The sequence below is a fragment of the Oncorhynchus kisutch genome, unplaced genomic scaffold, assembly GCF_002021735.2.
Source record: "Oncorhynchus kisutch isolate 150728-3 unplaced genomic scaffold, Okis_V2 scaffold1000, whole genome shotgun sequence".
Taxonomy (NCBI): Eukaryota; Metazoa; Chordata; class Actinopteri; order Salmoniformes; family Salmonidae; genus Oncorhynchus; species Oncorhynchus kisutch.
In genome coordinates, this window is record NW_022262945.1 from 27118 (window position 1) to 49359 (window position 22242).

Here is a 22242-nt window from a genome sequence, read left to right on the forward strand (position 1 = left end):
ATGTCAAGGTGAGCAGTACAGATGGTTAGGTAACACATGTCAAGGTGAGCAGTACAGATGGTTAGGTAACACATGTCAAGGTGAGCAGAACAGATGGTTAGGTAACACATGTCAAGGTGAGCAGTACAGATGGTTAGGTAACACATGTCAAGGTGAGCAGTACAGATGGTTAGGTAACACATGTCAAGGTGAGCAGTACAGATGGTTAGGTAACACATGTCAAGGTGAGCAGAACAGATGGTTAGGTAACACATGTCAAGGTGAGCAGTACAGATGGTTAGGTAACACATGTCAAGGTGAGCAGTACAGATGGTTAGGTAACACATGTCAAGGTGAGCAGAACAGATGGTTAGGTAACACATGTGAAGGTGAGCAGTACAGATGGTTAGGTAACACATGTCAAGGTGAGCAGTACAGATGGTTAGGTAACACATGTCAAGGTGAGCAGAACAGATGGTTAGGTAACACATGTCAAGGTGAGCAGAACAGATGGTTAGGTAACACATGTCAAGGTGAGCAGTACAGATGGTTAGGTAACACATGTCAAGGTGAGCAGTACAGATGGTTAGGTAACACATGTCAAGGTGAGCAGAACAGATGGTTAGGTAACACATGTCAAGGTGAGCAGTACAGATGGTTAGGTAACACATGTCAAGGTGAGCAGAACAGATGGTTAGGTAACACATGTCAAGGTGAGCAGTACAGATGGTTAGGTAACACATGTCAAGGTGAGCAGTACAGATGGTTAGGTAACACATGTCAAGGTGAGCAGAACAGCTGGTTAGGTAACACATGTCAAGGTGAGCAGAACAGATGGTTAGGTAACACATGTCAAGGTGAGCAGAACAGATGGTTAGGTAACACATGTCAAGGTGAGCAGTACAGATGGTTAGGTAACACATGTCAAGGTGAGCAGTACAGATGGTTAGGTAACACATGTCAAGGTGAGCAGAACAGATGGTTAGGTAACACATGTCAAGGTGAGCAGAACAGATTGTTAGGTAACACATGTCAAGGTGAGCAGAACAGATGGTTAGGTAACACATGTCAAGGTGAGCAGAACAGATGGTTAGGTAACACATGTCAAGGTGAGCAGAACAGATGGTTAGGTAACACATGTCAAGGTGAGCAGTACAGATGGTTAGGTAACACATGTCAAGGTGAGCAGAACAGATGGTTAGGTATCACATGTCAAGGTGAGCAGAACAGATGGTTAGGTAACACATGTCAAGGTGAGCAGTACAGATGGTTAGGTAACACATGTCAAGGTGAGCAGTACAGATGGTTAGGTAACACATGTCAAGGTGAGCAGAACAGATGGTTAGGTAACACATGTCAAGGTGAGCAGAACAGATGGTTAGGTAACACATGTCAAGGTGAGCAGAACAGATGGTTAGGTAACACATGTCAAGGTGAGCAGAACAGATGGTTAGGTAACACATGTCAAGGTGAGCAGAACAGATGGTTAGGTAACACATGTCAAGGTGAGCAGAACAGATGGTTAGGTAACACATGTCAAGGTGAGCAGTACAGATGGTTAGGTAACACATGTCAAGGTGAGCAGTACAGATGGTTAGGTAACACATGTCAAGGTGAGCAGAACAGATGGTTAGGTAACACATGTCAAGGTGAGCAGAACAGATGGTTAGGTAACACATGTCAAGGTGAGCAGAACAGATGGTTAGGTAACACATGTCAAGGTGAGCAGAACAGATGGTTAGGTAACACATGTCAAGGTGAGCAGTACAGATGGTTAGGTAACACATGTCAAGGTGAGCAGAACAGATGGTTAGGTAACACATGTCAAGGTGAGCAGAACAGATGGTTAGGTAACACATTCTGCAGGTATATACTGCTTTATTTCTTGCCATCAGCATGTATCAGCCTATCTAATGTCTTATTATAAGGCTGTCTCCCGAGTGGCGCAGCGGTCTAAGGCACTGCAACGCAGTGCTAGAGGCGTCACTACAGACTCGGGTTTGATCCCGGGCTGTATCACAACCGTCCGTGGTCGGGAGTCCCATAGGGCGGCGCACAATTGTCCCAGCGTCGTCCGGGTCAGGGAAGGGTTTGGCCGGGTTAGGCTGTCATTTTAAATAATAATTTGTTCTTAACTGACTTGCCTAGTTAATTGTTAAAATAAAAAAAATGTTATAGAAATCATAAAAGGCACCAACCTGTTAAAGCTGTGATGTGATCCTGTCCCAGGGTTGTACAGAACGCTTTGTGTCCAGTCCAGAGGAAGTCATGGATGTCATCGATGAGGGAAAGGCCAACCGGCACGTGGCTGTGACAAGTATGTTGTGTCTCTTCTATCAATCAATCACATTTATTTATGAAGCCCTTCTTAGATCAACAGTTGTCAAAGTGTTTAACACTATCCCAGCCTGCAAGCAGATGCACAGAGGCCAGGAAACTTTCCCTAGAAAGGTTCCAGAAGGGTATCATTGCTACTATAATATATACTACTTCTATAAAATATAGTTCTTCAATAATATATACTTCTATAATATATAGTTCTTCAATAATATATACCTCTTCTATAAGATATACTTTTTCTATAAGATATACTTTAATTAGACATACTTATTTGATAAAATATACTTCTATAATATATACTTCTAAAATATATACTTATTTTATAATATATACTTCTTCAATAAGATATACTTATTCTATTAGATATACTTCTATTAGATATACTTATTCTATAAAATATATTTTTCTATAATATATACTTCAATTAGACTTACTTATTTGATAAGATATACTTCTATAATATACTTCTTCTAAAATATATACTTCTTCTATAATACATACTTATTTTATAATATATACTTCTTCAATAAGATATAATTATTAGATATACTTCTATTAGATATACCTCTTCTATTAGATATACTTCAATAATATATACTACTTCAATAATAAATACTTATTCTATAATATATACCTCTTCTATAATATATACTTCTTCTATAATATATACTTCTTCTATAATATATACTTCTTCTATAATGTATACTTCTTCTATAATATATACCTCTTCTATAATATATACGTCTTCTATAATATATACTTCTATAATATATACTTCTACTATAATATATACTTCTATAATATATACGTATTTTGTCCTGTTCATAGACATGAATGAGCACAGTTCCAGAAGCCACAGCATCTTCCTGATCAACATCAAACAAGAGAATGTGGAAACAGAGAAGAAAACTGTCAGGGAAGTTATACCTGGTGGATCTGGCTGGGAGTGAGAAGGTAAATCAGTATGATGGTAAAGGCAGACCCCAACAAACTGTTCAGAACTTGTCATAACTGTGTTATAACTCTAGGCTTGTCTGATGAAGAGGCCAATGAACCGCCATAACGTGTGTTAGAACTGTTTATAACTTGTCATAACGGTGTTATAACTCTAGGCTTGTCTGATGAAGAGGCCAATGAACCGCCATAACGTGTGTTAGAACTGTTTATAACTTGTCATAACGGTGTTATAACTCTAGGCTTGTCTGATGAAGAGGCCAATGAACCGCCATAACGTGTGTTAGAACTGTTTATAACTTGTCATAACGGTGTTATAACTCTAGGCTTGTCTGATGAAGAGGCCAATGAACCGCCATAACGTGTGTTAGAACTGTTTATAACTTGTCATAACGGTGTTATAACTCTAGGCTTGTCTGATGAAGAGGCCAATGAACCGCCATAACTTGTTAGAACTGCATACCTGTGTTATAACTATAACTGTGCTATTACTGTGTTATAAGGTGTTATAACTATAACTGTGCTATTACTGTGTTATAAGGTGTTATAACTCCCAGCTTGTCAGTCAGGTGTAAGATGCTGAAGCATCCTATGTCCTCTCCCGCCTGCTGACTCATGAAGACAGACTCCCAACAAACGAATTGTGTTATGACTGTTCTAACTGTGTTATAAGGTGTTATAACTATAACTGTGCTATTACTGTGTTATAAGGTGTTATAACTCCAGACCCGTCAGTTAGAAGATGCTGCTGCATTGTGTGGCCTCTCTCCCCTGCTGACAGTCGTTTCTCTCTCTGTTTGTCTCTTTAAGGTCAGTAAGACAGGTGCTGAAGGAGCCGTGTTGGACGAAGCTAAAAATATCAATAAGTCCCTCTCTGCTCTGGGGAATGTCATCTCTGCTCTGGCTGAGGGGACAGTGAGTTCTCTCTATATATCTTACCCTTCTCTCTTTAATATAGGGACATCAGCAGGGATTACTGAATACTTTGCATATGTGACATTGAAACTGTGTAAAAACAATAAACCAAAATGTGCTTTTGCTGAAAAAAAGTTATGCGTCAGCAGTGAGGTCATGTTTTTATTCTGATCTGGCCCTGATGGCTGACTGGTTATCTATGAGACTGACTGGTTATCTATGAGACTGTCTGTTGAAAGGCCCTAATGGCTGACTGGTTATCTATGAGACTGTCTGGTTATCTATGAGGCTGTCTGTTGAAAAGCCCTGATGGCTGACTGGTTATCTATGAGGCTGACTGGTTATCTATGAGACTGTCTGTTGAAAGGCCCTGATGGCTGACTGGTTATCTATGAGGCTGTCTGTTGAAAGGCCCTGATGGCTGACTGGTTATCTATGAGACTCTCTGGTTATCTATGAGACTGACTTGTTATCTATGAGACTGACTGGTTATCTATGAGACTGACTGGTTATCTATGAGACTGTCTGGTTATCTATGAGGCTGACTGGTTATCTATGAGGCTGACTGTTGAAAGGTCCTGATGGCTGACTGGTTATCTATGAGACTGACTGGTTATCTATGAGACTGACTGGTTATCTATGAGGCTGACTGGTTATCTATGAGACTGACTGGTTATCTATGAGGCTGTCTGTTGAAAGGCCCTGATGGGTAAATAATGTGTTGTTTGTTTTCAGAAAACCCACGTCCCGTACAGGGACAGCAAGATGACCCGTATCCTGCAGGACTCTCTAGGGGGGAACTGTAGGACCACCATCATCATCTGTGCATCTCCCTCCATCTACAACGAGTGTGAGACCAAGTCTACCCTCATGTTCGGACAGAGGTGGGTCAGCACCTCTCTACAGTTTACCTGGTCTAGTGACAGACTGTTAACATAAGTCTACCCTGTTGGGACAGAGGTGGGTCAGCACCTCTCTACAGTTTACCTGGTCTAGTGGCAGACTGTTAACATAAGTCTACCCTGTTGGGACAGAGGTGAGTCAGCACCTCTCTACAGTTTACCTGGTCTAGTGGCAGACTGTTAACATAAGTCTACCCTGTTGGGACAGAGGTGAGTCAGCACCTCTCTACAGTTTACCTGGTCTAGTGACAGACTGTTAACATAAGTCTACCCTGTTGGGACAGAGGTGAGTCAGCACCTCTCTACAGTTTACCTGGTCTAGTGGCAGACTGTTAACATAAGTCTACCCTGTTGGGACAGAGGTGGGTCAGCCCCTCCATGGCAGATGGGCCGTCCTTAATCCACCAGGAGACGGACAGTGACTGTTGATGATGAGTAGAGCTGGTGATTCCCAGTATCTTCCCTCCTATTCAGGGCTGACTGTTGATGATGAGTAGAGCTGGTGATTCCCAGGATCTTCCCTCCTATTCAGGGCTGACTGTTGATGATGAGTAGAGCTGGTGGTTCCCAGTATCTTCCTTCCTATTCAGGGCTGACTGTTGATGATGAGTAGAGCTGGTGATTCCCAGTATCTTCCCTCCTATTCAGGGCTGACTGTTGATGATGAGTAGAGCTGGTGGTTCCCAGTATCTTCCCTCCTATTCAGGGCTGACTGTTGATGATGAGTAGAGCTGGTGATTCCCAGTATCTTCCTTCCTATTCAGGGCTGACTGTTGATGATGAGTAGAGCTGGTGATTCCCAGTATCTTCCCTCCTATTCAGGGCTGACTGTTGATGATGAGTAGAGCTAGTGATTCCCAGTATCTTCCCTCCTATTCAGGGCTGACTGTTGATGATGAGTAGAGCTAGTGATTCCCAGTATCTTCCCTCCTATTCAGGGCTGACTGTTTGATGATGAGTAGAGCTGGTGGTTCCCAGTATCTTCCCTCCTATTCAGGGCTGACTGTTGATGATGAGTAGAGCTGGTGATTCCAGTATCTTCCCTCCTATTCAGGGCTGACTGTTGATGATGAGTAGAGCTGGTGATTCCCAGTATCTTCCTTCCTATTCAGGGCTGACTGTTGATGATGAGTAGAGCTGGTGATTCCCAGTATCTTCCCTCCTATTCAGGGCTGACTGTTGATGATGAGTAGAGCTAGTGATTCCCAGTATCTTCCCTCCTATTCAGGGCTGACTGTTGATGATGAGTAGAGCTGGTGGTTCCCAGTATCTTCCCTCCTATTCAGGGCTGACTGTTGATGATGAGTAGAGCTGGTGATTCCCAGTATCTTCCCTCCTATTCAGGGCTGACTGTTGATGATGAGTAGAGCTGGTGATTCCCAGTATCTTCCTTCCTATTCAGGGCTGACTGTTGATGATGAGTAGAGCTGGTGATTCCCAGTATCTTCCCTCCTATTCAGGGCTGACTGTTGATGATGAGTAGAGCTAGTGATTCCCAGTATCTTCCCTCCTATTCAGGGCTGACTGTTGATGATGAGTAGAGCTAGTGATTCCCAGTATCTTCCCTCCTATTCAGGGCTGACTGTTGATGATGAGTAGAGCTGGTGGTTCCCAGTATCTTCCCTCCTATTCAGGGCTGACTGTTGATGATGAGTAGAGCTGGTGATTCCCAGTATCTTCCCTCCTATTCAGGGCTGACTGTTGATGATGAGTAGAGCTAGTGATTCCCAGTATCTTCCCTCCTATTCAGGGCTGACTGTTGATGATGAGTAGAGCTGGTGATTCCCAGTATCTTCCCTCCTATTCAGGGCTGACTGTTGATGATGAGTAGAGCTGGTGATTCCCAGTATCTTCCCTCCTATTCAGGGCTGACTGTTGATGATGAGTAGAGCTGGTGACTCCCAGTATCTTCCCTCCTATTCAGTGCTGACTGAGTGGTTGCATAACAAGCCTCTTCTCTAAATCTTTATCCAGATGATGAAGACATTGTTCATCTCTCTGACCTTTAGCTAAGTGTTACATCCATCCACTCCCCTAAATCCTGATCTGTAGGGTTTGGTCCTGCCTCCTGGCTGGACAAGCAACAGTAGCAAAAGTGGGAGTTCGCCTAGGCTGCTCTGTGTGCTAGAGGACACAGGGGACTTCCAGCACATTCTATCTCTGCTACCATGCCAGAGGACACAGGGGACTTCCAGAACATTATATCTCTGCTACCTTGCCAGAGGACACAGGGGACTTCCAGCACATTCTATCTCTGCTACCATGCTAGAGGACACAGGGGACTTCCAGAACATTCTATCTCTGCTGCCCTGCTAGAGGACACAGGGGACTTCCAGAACATTATATCTCTGCTGCCCTGCTAGAGGACACAGGGGACTTCCAGCACATTCTATGGCATGGTGTGGTGCGGCATGGTGTGGTGTGGTGCAGCATGGTGTGGTGTGGTGCGGCATGGTGTGGTGTGGCATGGTGTGGTGTGGTGCGGCATGGTGTGGTGTTGCATGGTGTGGTGTGGTGTGGCATGGTATGGTGCGGCATGGTGTGGTGTGGTGCGGCATGGTGTGGTGCGGCATGATGTGGTGTGGTGCGGCATGGTGTGGTGTGGTGCAGCATGGTGTGGTGTGGTGCAGCATGGTGTGGTGTGGTGCGGCATGGGGTGGTGTGGTGCAGCATGGTGTGGTGCGGCATGGTGTGGTGCGGCATGGTGTGGTGCAGCATGGTGTGGTATGGTGTGGTGCGGCATGGTGTGGTGCGGCATGGTGTGGTGCGCTCCACTGCACTTTCTGCACCCATGTGACCACCACTGCTGTCTGTGAGAGGAGACTGAGAGGAGTTGGACTTTACACATCATTGTACGGTCTACAGTACCCAGCAGGGCTAATTAGTCCCCGGTCATCTTCACAGGGGACAACCTCCTGCAATAGATCTCAGACCACTTCAAATATGGAGCCTCCCTGCTTCTTATTGGATCACCTCCTCCAGTTGTGTTGATTCAATGTTATCCATCTGTTCCTGTTCTGACAAAAAAATATACTGTGGAGAAAAAAGTGATGAGTAAATGAGGCCACAATGTCCTTTAGTGGATGAATTACAGCCCATTAGCCATGTCAAAGTAGTGCACTGCTGTATAGGGAATAGGGTGTGATTAGATATAGGAGTCTGAGTGTCTGTCCCACCCTCCACACAGAGCCAAGACCATCAAGAACACCGTGTCTGTGAACCTGGAGCTGACTGCTGAGGAGTGGAAGAACAAGTACAACAAGGAGAAAGACAAGAACAAGAGTCTGAAGAACGTTATCCACAGGCTGGAGATGGAACTCAACCGCTGGAGGAACGGTGAGGGAGGAGGGAGGGAGATGGGGAGGGAGATGGGGAGGGAGGGAGGGAGATGGAGCTCAAACGCTGGAGGAACGGTGAGGGAGGGAGATGGGGAGGGGGGAGATGGAGCTTAACCGCTGGAGGAACAGTGAGGGAGGAGGGAGGGAGATGGAGCTCAACCGCTGGAGGAACGTGAGGGAGGAGGGAGGGAGATGGGGAGGAGGGAGAGAGATGGAGCTCAACCGCTGGAGGAACAGTGAGGGAGGAGGGAGGGAGATGGAGCTCAACCGCTGGAGGAACGTGAGGGAGGAGGGAGGGAGATGGGGAGGAGGGAGAGAGATGGAGCTCAACCGCTGGAGGAACAGTGAGGGAGGAGGGAGGGAGATGGAGCTCAACCGCTGGAGGAACGTGAGGGAGGAGGGAGGGAGATGGGGAGGAGGGAGAGAGATGGAGCTCAACCGCTGGAGGAACAGTGAGGGAGAGGGAGAGATTGAGGAGGGAGTGGGGAGGGAGGGCAGAGAGAGAGAGAAATGATTGAAACCCTTCATATGAAATCGACAGAGCCACACTGAGTTGGACATGAGTTAGTGTTCCAATGGTAGATATTGAGTGAATGAGTGCACAGTTCAGGGTAGAGAATCTGTTTGTCCCTGTCTCAGGTGAGAACGTCCCTGAGGAGGAGCAGCTGAGTGCTAAGGAGCAGAAGCACCTGGAGCCGTGTGACAACACTCCCATCATAGATAACATGGCTCCAGCTAACGGACTGGTTCTGGTCTCCACCGAGGAGAAGAGCAAGTACGAGGAGGACATCAGCAATCTGTACAAACAACTGGACGACAAGGTCAACAAGGGAAATCTAACCAGACTAGATTAGAGAAGTCAAATCATTTTGGAGGGTACAAACTCAACGTACATAAAGAATAACAGACATTGAAACACAGTTTAAATAACAAACATGCATCAACATTAAATGGAAGGCTAGATTGGGCAGGAACAGGAAGGGGTTGGATTTTTTACAGACAAATCAATGTTACCAATTCTATTCTAACTGAAATGTAAATTGCTGCTTGTTTTGTTTGTGTCACCCAGGATGATGAGATCAACCAGCAGAGCCAGCTGGCTGAGAAACTCAAGGAACAGATGTTAGACCAGGATGAGGTGACCAATCATGAACAACCCTCTTTTCTCATGTTAAAGGAAAATGTCACTCAAAAACTATATTTTGGTATTGTTTCTCATTAGTCCACTGTTGATACAGTCTGTCAGTCCAAAATGTTTTGCATGTAAGCAGTCAATGCCATACAACTCTCCTTCCGTGGCCTCCAATTGCTCTTAAATACAAGCAAAACTAAATGCATGCTCTTCAACCGATCGCTGCCTGCACCTAGCCGCCTGTCCAGCATCACTGGTTCTGACTTAGAATATGTGGACAACTACAAATACCTAGCTGTCTGGTTAGACTGTAAACTCTCCTTCCAGACTCATATCAAACATCTCCAATCCAAAGTTAAATCTATAATTGGCTTCCTATTTCGCAACAAAGCATCCTTCACTCATGCTGCCAAACATACCCTTGTAAAACTGACCATCCTACTGATCCTCGACTTCGGCGATGTCATTTACAAAATATCCTCCAATACCCTACTCAATAAATTGGATGCAGTCTATCACAGTGCCATCCGTTTTGTCACCAAAGCCCCATGTACTACCCACCATTGCGATCTGTACGCTCTTGTTGGCTGGCCCTCGCTTCATACTCGTTGCCAAACCCACTGGCTCCAGGTCATCTACAAGACCCTGCTAGGTAAAGTCCCCCCTTATCTCAGCTCGCTGGTCACCATAGCAGCACCCACCTGTAGCACGCGCTCCAGCAGGTATATCTCACTGGTCACCCCCAAAGCCAATTCTTCCTTTGGCCGCCTCTCCTTCCAGTTCTCTGCTGCCAATGACTGGAACGAACTACAAAAATCTCTGAAACTGGAAACACTTATCTCCCTCACTAGCTTTAAGCACCAGCTGTCAGAGCAGCTCACAGATTACTGCACCTGTACATAGCCCATCTATAATTTAGCCCAAACAACTACCTCTCCCCCTACTGTGTTTATTTATTTATTTTGCTCTTTTGCACCCCATTATTTCTCTCTCTACTTTGCACATTCTTCCACTGCACATCTACCATCAGTGTTTTACTTGCTATATTGTATTTACTTTGCCACCATGGCCTTTTTTTTGCCTTTACCTCCCTTATCTCACCTCATTTGCTCACATTGTATATAGACTTATTTTTCTACAGTATTATTGACTGTATGTTTGTTTTACTCCATGTGTAACTCTGTGTTGTTGTATGTGTCGAACTGCTTTGCTTTATCTTGGCCAGGTCGCAATTGTAAATGAGAACTTGTTCTCAACTTGCCTATCTGGTTAAATAAAGGTGTTCTCAACTAGCCTACCTGGTTAAATAAAGGTGAAATAAATCAATTTTAAATGTTAAAAAGTAAAGTTGTCCAGATCTTGGACGTTTTGAGTCATCTGATGCATTTTGCTTCCCTCGTCATGATGATGTGGCTGGAGACACTGTTCTTCTTAAAAGTCCAATGTCTTGATGATGCTTTCAGATGGATGATCTACATCTAAGGGGGATTCAACCATGTTAAATGTGTGCATTTGCCTGTGTGTCCCTGTGTGTCCCTGTGTGTGTCCCTGTGTGTGTCCCTGTGTGTGTCCCTGTGTGTGTCCCTGTGTGTCCCTGTGTGTGTCCCTGTGTGTCCCTGTGTGTGTCCCTGTGTGTCCCTGTGTGTGTTCCCTTTTTCGTGTGTGTCCCTGTTTGTGTACCTGTGTGTCCCTTTGTGTATGTGTCTCCCTGTGTGTGTCCCTTTGTGTATGTGTCTCCCTGTGTGTCTCCCTGTGTGTGTCCCTGTGTGTGTCCCTGTGTGTGTCCCTGTGTGTGTCCCTGTCTGTGTCCCTGTCTGTGTCCCTGTCTGTGTCCCTGTGTATATGTGTCTCCCTGTGTGTGTCCTGTCTGTGTTCCTGTGTATATGTGTCTCCCTGTGTGTGTCCCTGTCTGTGTCCCTGTGTATATGTGTGTCCCTGTGTATATGTGTGTCCCTGTGTGTGTCCCTGTGTGTGTCCCTGTGTGTGTCCCTGTGTGTGTCCCTGTGTGTGCCCCCGTGTGGGTCTCTCCTCAGCTGCTGGCGTCGACGAGAAGGGACTATGAGAAGATCCATGAGGATCTGTCTCGTCTGCAGACGGAGAACGAGCTGCCAAGGAGGAGGTGAAGGAGAATATTCTGGATGAATCCATGTTATTCCAGATTTCTAAATGAGCCCATCAAATCAAATTATATTAGTCACATGCGCTGAATACAGCAGGTGTAGTAGACCTTACCGTGAAATGCTTACTTACGAGCCCGTATCCAACAATGCAGTTTCAAAAAATATGGATAAGAATAGGAGATAAAAGTAACAAGTAATTACAGAGGAGCAGTAAAAAATAACAATATATACAGAGTCAATGTGGAGGCTATATACAGGGGGGTATGGAGGCTATATACAGGGGGGTATGGAGGCTATATACAGGGGGTGTGGAGGCTATATACAGGGGGGTATGGAGGCTATATACAGGGGGGTATGGAGGCTATATACAGGGGGGGTATGGAGGCTATATACAGGGGGTAATGGAGGCTATATACAGGGGGTGTGGAGGCTATATACAGGGGGGTGTGGAGGCTATATACAGGGGGGTATGGAGGCTATATACAGGGGGGTGTGGAGGCTATATACAGGGGGTATGGAGGCTATATACAGGGGGGTGTGGAGGCTATATACAGGGGGTGGTGGAGGCTATATACAAGGGGGGTGTGGAGGCTATAATACAGGGGGGTGTGGAGGCTATATACAGGGGGTGTGAGGCTAGATACAGGGGTGTGGATGCTATATACAGGGGGTGTGGAGGCTATATACAGGGGTGTGGAGGCTATATACAGGGGGTGTGGAGGCTATATACAGGGGGTGTGGAGGCTATATACAGGGGGGTGTGGAGGCTATATACAGGGGGTGTGGAGGCTATATACAGGGGGGTGTGGAGGCTATATACAGGGGGTGTGGAGGCTATATACAGGGGGTGTGGAGGCTATATACAGGGGGGTGTGGAGGCTATATACAGGGGGTGTGGAGGCTATATACAGGGGGTGTGGAGGCTATATACAGGGGGGTGTGGAGGCTATATACAGGGGGTGTGGAGGCTATATACAGGGGGTGTGGAGGCTATATACAGGGGGGTGTGGAGGCTATATACAGGGGGTGTGGAGGCTATATACAGGGGGTGTGGAGGCTATATACAAGGGGGTGTGGGCTAGTGGAGGCTATATACAGGGGGTGTGGAGGCTATATACAGGGGGTGTGGAGGCTATATACAGGGGGTGTGGAGGCTATATACAGGGGGTGTGGAGGCTATATACAGGGGGGTGTGGAGGCTATATACAGGGGGTGTGGAGGCTATATACAGGGGGTGTGGAGGCTATATACAGGGGGTGTGGAGGCTATATACAGGGGGTGTGGAGGCTATATACAGGGGGTGTGGAGGCTATATACAGGGGGTGTGGAGGCTATATACAGGGGGTGTGGAGGCTATATACAGGGGGTGTGGAGGCTATATACAGGGGGGTATGGAGGCTATATACAGGGGGGTGTGGAGGCTATATACAGGGGGGTGTGGAGGCTATATACAGGGGGTGTGGAGGCTATATACAGGGGGGTGTGGAGGCTATATACAGGGGGTGTGGAGGCTATATACAGGGGGGTGTGGAGGCTATATACAGGGGGGTATGGAGGCTATATACAGGGGGGTGTGGAGGCTATATACAGGGGGGTATGGAGGCTATATACAGGGGGTGTGGAGGCTATATACAGGGGGTGTGGAGGCTATATACAGGGGGTATGGAGGCTATATACAGGGGGGGTGGAGGCTATATACAGGGGGGTGTGGAGGCTATATACAGGGGGGTGTGGAGGCTATATACAGGGGGTGTGGAGGCTATATACAGGGGGTGTGGAGGCTATATACAGGGGGTGTGGAGGCTATATACAGGGGGTGTGGAGGCTATATACAGGGGGGTGTGGAGGCTATATACAGGGGGGTGGAGGCTATATACAGGGGGGTGTGGAGGCTATATACAGGGGGTGTGGAGGCTATATACAGGGGGGTGTGGAGGCTATATACAGGGGGTGTGGAGGCTATATACAGGGGGTGTGGAGGCTATATACAGGGGGTGTGGAGGCTATATACAGGGGGTGTGGAGGCTATATACAGGGGGGTGTGGAGGCTATATACAGGGGGTGTGGAGGCTATATACAGGGGGTGTGGAGGCTATATACAGGGGGGTGTGGAGGCTATATACAGGGGGTGTGGAGGCTATATACAGGGGGTGTGGAGGCTATATACAAGGGGGTGTGGAGGCTATATACAGGGGGGTGTGGAGGCTATATACAGGGGGTGTGGAGGCTATATACAGGGGGTGTGGAGGCTATATACAAGGGTGGTGTGGAGGCTATATACAAGGGTGGTGTGGAGGCTATATACAGGGGGGTGTGAAGGCTATATACAGGGGGTGTGGAGGCTTATATACAGGGGGTGTGGAGGCTATATACAGGGGGTGTGGAGCTATTTACAGGGGGTGTGGAGGCTATATACAGGGGGTGTGGAGGCTATATACAGGGGGTGTGGAGGCTATATACAGGGGGTGTGGAGTGCTATATACAGGGGGTGTGGAGGCTATATACAGGGGTGTGGAGGCTATATACAGGGGGGTGTGGAGGCTATATACAGGGGGGTGTGGGAAGGCTATATACAGGGGGGGTGTGGAGGCTATATACAGGGGGGTGTGGAGCTATATACAGGGGGGTGTGGAGGGCTATATACAGGGGGTGTGGAGGCTATATACAGGGGGGTGTGTAGGCTATATACAAAGGGGGTGTGGAGGCTATATACAGGGGGGTTGTGGAGGCTATATACAGGGGGGTGTGGAGGCTATATACAGGGGGGTATGGAGGCTATATACAGGGGGGGTGTGGAGGCTATATACAGGGGGGTATGGAGGCTATATACAGGGGGGTGTGGAGGCTATATACAAGGGGGGTGTGGAGGCTATATACGGGGGTATGGAGGCTATATACAGGGGGGGGGTGGAGGCTATATACAGGGGGGGTGTGGAGGCTATATACAGGGGGGGTGTGGAGGCTATATACAGGGGGGTGTGGAGGCTATATACAGGGGGTGTGAGGCTACGATACAGGGGTTGTGGAGGCTATATACAGGGGGTGTGGAGGCTATATACAGGGGGGTGTGGAGGCTATATACAGGGGGGTGTGGAGGCTATATACAGGGGGTGGTGGAGGCTATATACAGGGGGGTGTGGAGGCTATATACAGGGGGGTGTGGAGGCTATATACAGGGGGTGTGGAGGCTATATACAGGGGGTGTGGAGGCTATATACAGGGGGTGTGGAGGCCTATATACAGGGGGGTGTGGAGGCTATATACAGGGGGTGTGGAGGCTATATACAGGGGGTGTGGAGGCTATATACAGGGGGGTGTGGAGACTATATACAGGGGGTGTGGAGGCTATATACAGGGGGGTGTGGAGGCTATATACAGGGGGTGTGGAGGCTATATACAGGGGGTATGGAGGCTATATACAGGGGGGTGTGGAGGCTATATACAGGGGTATGGAGGCTATATACAGGGGGGTGTGGAGGCTATATACAGGGGGGTGTGGAGGCTATATACAGGGGGTGTGGAGGCTATATACAGGGGGTGTGGAGGCTATATACAGGGGGGTGTGGAGGCTATATACAGGGGTGTGTGGAGGCTATATACAGGGGGGTGTGGAGGCTATATACAGGGGGGTGTGGAGGCTATATACAGGGGGTGTGGAGGCTATATACAGGGGGGTGTGGAGGCTATATACAGGGGGGTGTGGAGGCTATATACAGGGGGTGTGGAGGCTATATACAGGGGGGTATGGAGGCTATATACGGGGGGTTGTGGAGGCTAATACAGGGGGTGTGGAGGCTATATACAGGCGGGGTATGGAGGCTATATATCAGGGAGTTTGTGGAGGTATTATACAGGGGGGTGTGGAGGCTATATACATGGGGGGTGTGGAGGCTATATTACGAAGGGGGGGTGTGGAGGCTATATACAGGGGGTTTGTGGAGGCTATATACAGGGGGGGTTATGGAGGCTATATACAGGGGGGTGTGGAGGCCTATATCAGGGGGGTATGGAGGCTATATACAGGGGGGTATGGAGGCTATATACAGGGGGGTGTGGAGGCTATATACAGGGGGTATGGGAGGTATATACAGGGGGGTATGGAGGCTATATACAGGGGGGGGTGGAGGCTATATACAGGGGGGTGTGGAGGCTATATACAGGGGGGTGTGGAGGCTATATACAGGGGGGTGTGGAGGCTATATATACAGGGGGTGTGGAGGCTATATACAGGGGGTGTGGAGGCTATATACAGGGGGGGTGTGGAGGCTATATACAGGGGGTATGGAGGCTATATACAGGGGGGTGTGGAGGCTATATACAGGGGGGTGTGGAGGCTATATACAGGGGGGTGTGGAGGCTATATACAGGGGGTGTGGAGGCTATATACAGGGGGTGTGGAGGCTATATACAGGGGGTACCTGTACAGAGTCAATGTGGAGGCTATATACAGGGGGTACCTGTACAGAGTCAATGTGGAGGCTATATACAGGGGGGTGTGGAGGCTATATACAGGGGGGTGTGGAGGCTATATACAGGGGGGTGTGGAGGCTATATACAGGGGGGTGTGGAGGCTATATACAGGGGGGGGTGAGGCTATATACAGGGGGGGTGTGGAGGCTATATACAGGGGGGTGTGGAGGCTATATACAGGGGGGTGTGGAGGCTATATACAGGGGGGTGTGGAGGCTATATACAGGGTATTACAGAGTCAATGTGGTGGCTATATACAGGGTATTACAGAGTCAATGTGGAGGCTATATACAGGGTATTACAGAGTCAATGTGGAGGCTATATACAGGGTATTACAGAGTCAATGTGGAGGCTATATACAGGGTATTACAGAGTCAATGTGCACTGGGCACCGGTTAGTTGAGGTAGTATGTAGAGTTAATGTGGAGGATATATACAGGGGGGAGCCGGTACAGTCAATGTGCAGGGGCACCGGTTAGTTGAGGTAGTATGTACAGAGTTAATTAAAGTGACTATGCATCAATGACAACAGAGAGTGGCAGTGGTGTGGAGAGGGGAGAGGGAGATGTGAATAGTCTGGGTTGCCATTTGACTAGATGTTCATCATTATGTTCTTATGGCTCTAGGTGAAGGAGGTGCTGCAGGCGTTGGAGGAGCTGGCTGTGAACTACGACCAGAAGAGCCAGGAGGTGGAGGACAGGAGCCAGGCCAACCAACAGCTGCAGGAGGAGCTGCAGCAGAGGACTGTGGGTCTCTGGGCATGATGGGAGGGATAGAGGGGCCTAGAGCAGTTCAGCTTATTATGGGGTTTACTGCACCCTTAATGACATTTTATTCTGCCGAGGTACCCCCTGATGTGTGAGTGATCCATATAGCTATGTTCTAATGAGTCTTCCCAAGTTTCCCCTGTGGATAGATGAGGTACTAGAACCGTATAGAGGGTCCTTAGTGATGCGGTGAAGGACAACTGGCATGTGACTGATGTGTGTTCCCCAGACGGTCCTGTTGTCAGTTCAGATGGAGCTGACCACGCTCCAGGAGCTCAGTGGACACCAGAAGAAGAGAGCTGCAGAGATCCTCCACCTGCTGCTCAGAGACCTCAGTGAGATAGGAGCCTCCATGGGCACCAGTGACATCAAGGTGGTGAGGGGACCTACACAGCAGATACACATAGACACACACCGAACCAAATACAAACAGACCCATTCACAACAGTCCTGTTAACTTAACGGGTTGTAACATGGTTGACCTGTGTAGCTAGCAAACCTCTCCACAACATACAACATGAGTCAGAGTTGATGCTCTTTAGTTTCCTAACAGTATATCTTCCTCCTGGACTGTTCTAATCCTACTGTTCACCCCCCAGGCTTTATATGCAGTCTTCTGTTTCCTGTCTAGATGGCTGAGGGGAACGGTAACGGTGGAGTGATTGAGGAAGAGTTCACCATGACCCGTCTCTACATCAGTAAGATGAGGTCAGAGGTCAAGTCTCTGGTGAACCGCTCCAAGCAGCTGGAAAGCTCCCAGGGTGACACGTCACGCAAGATGGCCGCCAACGAGAAGGAGCTGGCTTCCTGTCAGCTGCTCATCTCCCAGGTAACAGAGGGGCCAGGTTAATTGTGAAGCGTCTTAAGGCCGATGCAGAAATGCACTTTCATTGTCCTACGTTGAGTCTCTGAATATCTTTTCACTCTCTGCTAAAGTCCTACAAAACGGCCAAACAGGGCTGTGTTCAGTAGGTGTGACAACAGGGAAGGTTTAGAAGTGCTGATCCGGTGTTGGTGTGTTGTGCTGCAGCACCAGGCCAAGATCAAGTCCCTGACAGACTACATGCAGAACATGGAACAGAAGAAGAGACAGCTGGAGGAGAGTCAGGATGCTCTGACTGAGGAGCTGGCCAAGATGCACGCTCAGGGTGAGATGCACGACTCCCTCTACACATCTCCTCTATCCACACCACTGCTTCCTTTATAACCTGGTTCACATTGTTGTTCCTCAGAGAAAATGCACGAGGTGTCAGTGGTGGACACGGAGAAGGAGCACGTCAGTAGACTGGAGGGTGAAGAGGAGGTTAAGGTGATTAAACCTGGGATTAAGACGTCCACAAGGTGGATCTGGAAGTAGGATGATTATTCTGTTGGAGTAACAGATTAGATTTACCCGTGTGTGTGTCTCTGTGTGTGTCCTCTGATCCGTCCTCCTGTCCATCCTGTAGAAGACTCTAGAACAGCAGATGGAGGCTCACAGAGAGGCCCACCAGAAGCAGCTGGCCCGACTCAGGGATGAGATCGATGACAAACAGAGGATGCTGGATGAACTCACAGAGTGAGAAGCTATATATACCGTCCGGCGACTCTCTGTGTTTGTCCACACTTTTCTAACTGCTAGGGCATTTATAAAGGCTTCATAGGGCATTCGTAAAGGCTTCATAGGGCATTTGTAAAGGCTTCATAGGGCTTTCATAAAGGCTTCATAGGGCATTCATAAAGGCTTCATAGGGCATTCGTAAAGGCTTCATAGGGCATTCATAAAGGCTTCATAGGTCATTCATAAAGGCTTCATAGGGCATTCATAAAGGCTTCATAGGGCATTCGTAAAGGCTTCATAGGGCATTCGGAAAGGCTTCATAGGGCATTCGTAAAGGCTTCATAGGGCATTCATAAAGGCTTCATAGGGCATTCATAACGGCTTCACAAATCCTTTACAGGCTGTCATAATGCAGTACTAAATGAAAGGTGGTATAAAAGGTCATTACATCTGAAGCATCTATATGGGCCTTATAAAGCTCCATAAAGCCTCTATAACTTAGTCTTTTCTCTCCTCCTTTTCACCCTCTCCTCTACCTCTCCCATACCTCTCCCCTACCTCTCCTCTTCCTCTCCTCTACCTCTCCTCTACCCCTCCTCTACCTCTCCTCTACCCCTCCCCTACCTCTCCTCTACCCCTCCCCCACCCCTCCCCTACCTCTCCTCTACCTCTCCCCTACCTCTCCTCTACCTCTCCCCTACCTCTCCTCTTCCTCTCCTCTACCCCTACCTCTCCTCTACCTCTCCCCTACCTCTCCTCTACCTCTCCCCTACCTCTCCTCTTCCTCTCCTCTACCTCTCCTCTACCTCTCCCCTACCTCTCCTCTACCTCTCCCCTACCTCTCCTCTACCTCTTCCCTACCTCTCCTCTACCTCTCCTCTTCCTCTCCTCTACCTCTCCTCTACCTCTCCCCTACCTCTCCTCTTCCTCTCCCCTACCTCTCCCTACCTCTCCTCTTCCTCTCCCCTACCTTTCCTCTACCTCTGCTCTCCCCCTCTCCTCCTCCGTGTCTCTCCCAGTCTGAACCAGGGCCTGATGCTGGAGCAGAGGAGGCTGATGTCTGACCATGAGAAGCTGAAGGTGGAGGAACAGGAGAAGGACATGAAGCTCCAGAAGCTGGTCATCTTCAACGAGCAGAGAGAGCAGGCCAGACAGGACCTCAAGGGACTGGAGGAGACTGTGGTATGTCAAGGCTCTATGACTGACTGACTGACTCACTGACTCACTGACTGACTGACTGACTGACTGACTGACTGACTGACTGACTGACTGACTCACTGACTGGCTGGCTGGCTGGCTGACTGTCTGACTGACTCACTGACTGACTGACTGACTGACTGACTGACTGGCTGGCTGGCTGGCTGACTCACAAGTGTGTCTTCTTTCTGTTTTGTCTTTAAAGGCCAAAGAGCTGCAGACTCTTCATAACCTACGCAGGCTCTTTGTTCAAGACCTCACAACACGCGTCAAGAAGGTAAGGAGGTATTCTCCCATGTAAGAGAGGCTGTGTATCAGAATGCCCCAACCTGTCTGCAGAATGTCAGAGATACTCGTCTGTAGTCTGTTGTCTTTCAGTGAGGACCTGTAGTCTGTAGTCTGCGCTCTGTAGTGTGTAGTCTGTGCTCTGTAGTGTGTAGTCCGTGCTCTGTAGTCTGTGCTTTGTGTTGACAGACTGACTGATGTTTCTCTCCTCTCCTGTTATGTCCAGAGTGGGCAGTAGTCTGTAGTCTGTATTGGCTGTCTGTCTCCTCTCCTGTTATGTCCAGAGTGCAGAGTTGTCTGTAGTCTGTGCTCTGTAGTCTATAGTCTGTGCTTTGTGTTGACAGACTGACTGATGTTTCTCTCCTGTTGTGTTCAGAGTGCAGAGCTGGACTGTGAGGATGGAGTGGGCAGCGCCGCCCAGAAACAGAAGATCTCCTTCCTGGAGAATAACCTGGAGCAACTCACTAAAGTCCACAAGCAGGTACTGTACTGGGACATTATTAAGCAGGTACTGTACTGGGACATTATTAAGAAGGTACTGGGACATTATTAAGCAGGTACTGTACTGGGACATTATAAGCAGTACTGTACTGGGACATTATTAAGCAGGTACTGTACTGGGACATTATTAAGCAGGTACTGGGACATTATTAAGCAGGTACTGTACTGGGACATTATTAAGAAGGTACTGGGACATTATTAAGCAGGTACTGTACTGGGACATTATTAAGCAGGTACTGTACTGGGACATTATTAAGCAGGGACTGTACTGGGACATTATTAAGCAGGTACTGTACCGGGACATTATTAAGCAGGTACTGTACTGGGACATTATTAAGCAGGTACTTGTACTGGGACATTATTAAGCAGGTACTGTACTGGGACATATTAAGCAGGTACTGGGACATTATTAAGCAGGTACTGTACTGGGACATTATTAAGCAGGTACTGTACTGGGACATTATTAAGCAGGTACTGTACTGGGACATTATTAAGCAGTACTGTACTGGACATTATTAGCAGGTACTGTACTGGGACATTATTAAACAGGTACTGTACTGGGACATTATTAAGCAGGTACTGTACTGGGACATTATTAGCAGGTACTGTACTGGGACATTATTAAACAGGTACTGTACTGGGACATTATTAAGCAGGTACTGTACTGGGACATTATTAAACAGGTACTGTACTGGGACATTATTAAACAGGTACTGTACTGGGACATTATTAAGCAGGTACTGTACTGGACATTATTAAACAGGTACTGTACATCTTTGCAGGTGGAGAAAATGTATCGTCTGATTGTTTGATTTGTTCGAAAATGATAAATACATTTGATTGATTTATTATTCCTGCCCCCTTCTGGCAGTGTCCATCCAGTAGTGCATGACAACGCAGACGCTGCGCTGCAAGCTTCGTAAGCTGACCCTCAATATCTCTGTTTCTCTCCCTCCCTGTCTCCCCCCTTTCCCTCCTCCTCCCTCCCTCCCTCCCTCCCTCCCTCCCTCCCTCCCTCCCTCCCTCCCTCCCTCCCTCCCTCCCTCCCTCCCTCCCTCCCTCCCTCCCTCCCTCCCTCCCTCCCTCCCTCCCTCCCTCCCTCCCTGTGTCCTCCCTCTCCCTCCCTGTCTCCCCCCTCCCTCCTTCCCTGTGTCCCCCCTCCCTGTCTCCCTCCCTCCCTCCCTGTGTCCCCCCTCTCCCTCCCTGTGTCCCCTCCCTCCCTCCCTGTGTCCTCCCTCCCTGTCTCCCCCCTCCCTCCCTCCCTCCCTCCCTCCCTCCCTCCCTCCCTCCCTCCCTCCCTCCCTCCCTCCCTCCCTCCCTCCCTCCCTCCCTCCCTCCCTCCCTCCCTCCCTCCCTCCCTCCCTCCCTCCCTCCCTCCCTCCCTCCCTCCCTGTGTCCTCCCTCCCTCCCTCCCTGTGTCCCCCCTCCCTCCCTCCCTGTGTCCCCCCTCTCCCTCCCTGTCTCCCCCCTCCCTCCCTCCCTGTGTCCCCCCTCTCCCTCCCAGTTGGTGCGTGACAACGCGGACCTGCGCTGCGAGCTTCCCAAGCTGGAGAAGCGTCTGCGGGCCACGGCCGAGCGGGTCAAGGCCCTGGAGAATGCCCTGAAGGATGCCAAGGAGAACGCTATGAGGGACAGGAAACGCTACCAGCTAGAGGTGGACCGCATCAAGGAGGTCGTCAGGGCCAAGAACATGGCCAGGAGAGGAAACTCCGCTCAGATCGGTAAGGATGGAGGGAGGGGAGGGATTGGAGGGAGGGAGGGAGGGGAGGGAGGGTGGGTTGGTGGTGTGTGTGGGGGTGGGG

General features: G+C 48.6%; 1 pseudogene; it reads left to right on the forward strand.

The window, feature by feature from the left end:
* LOC109884177 (kinesin heavy chain-like) overlaps positions 1-22242 on the forward strand; it is a 33279-nt pseudogene that overhangs the window by 8988 nt on the left and 2049 nt on the right.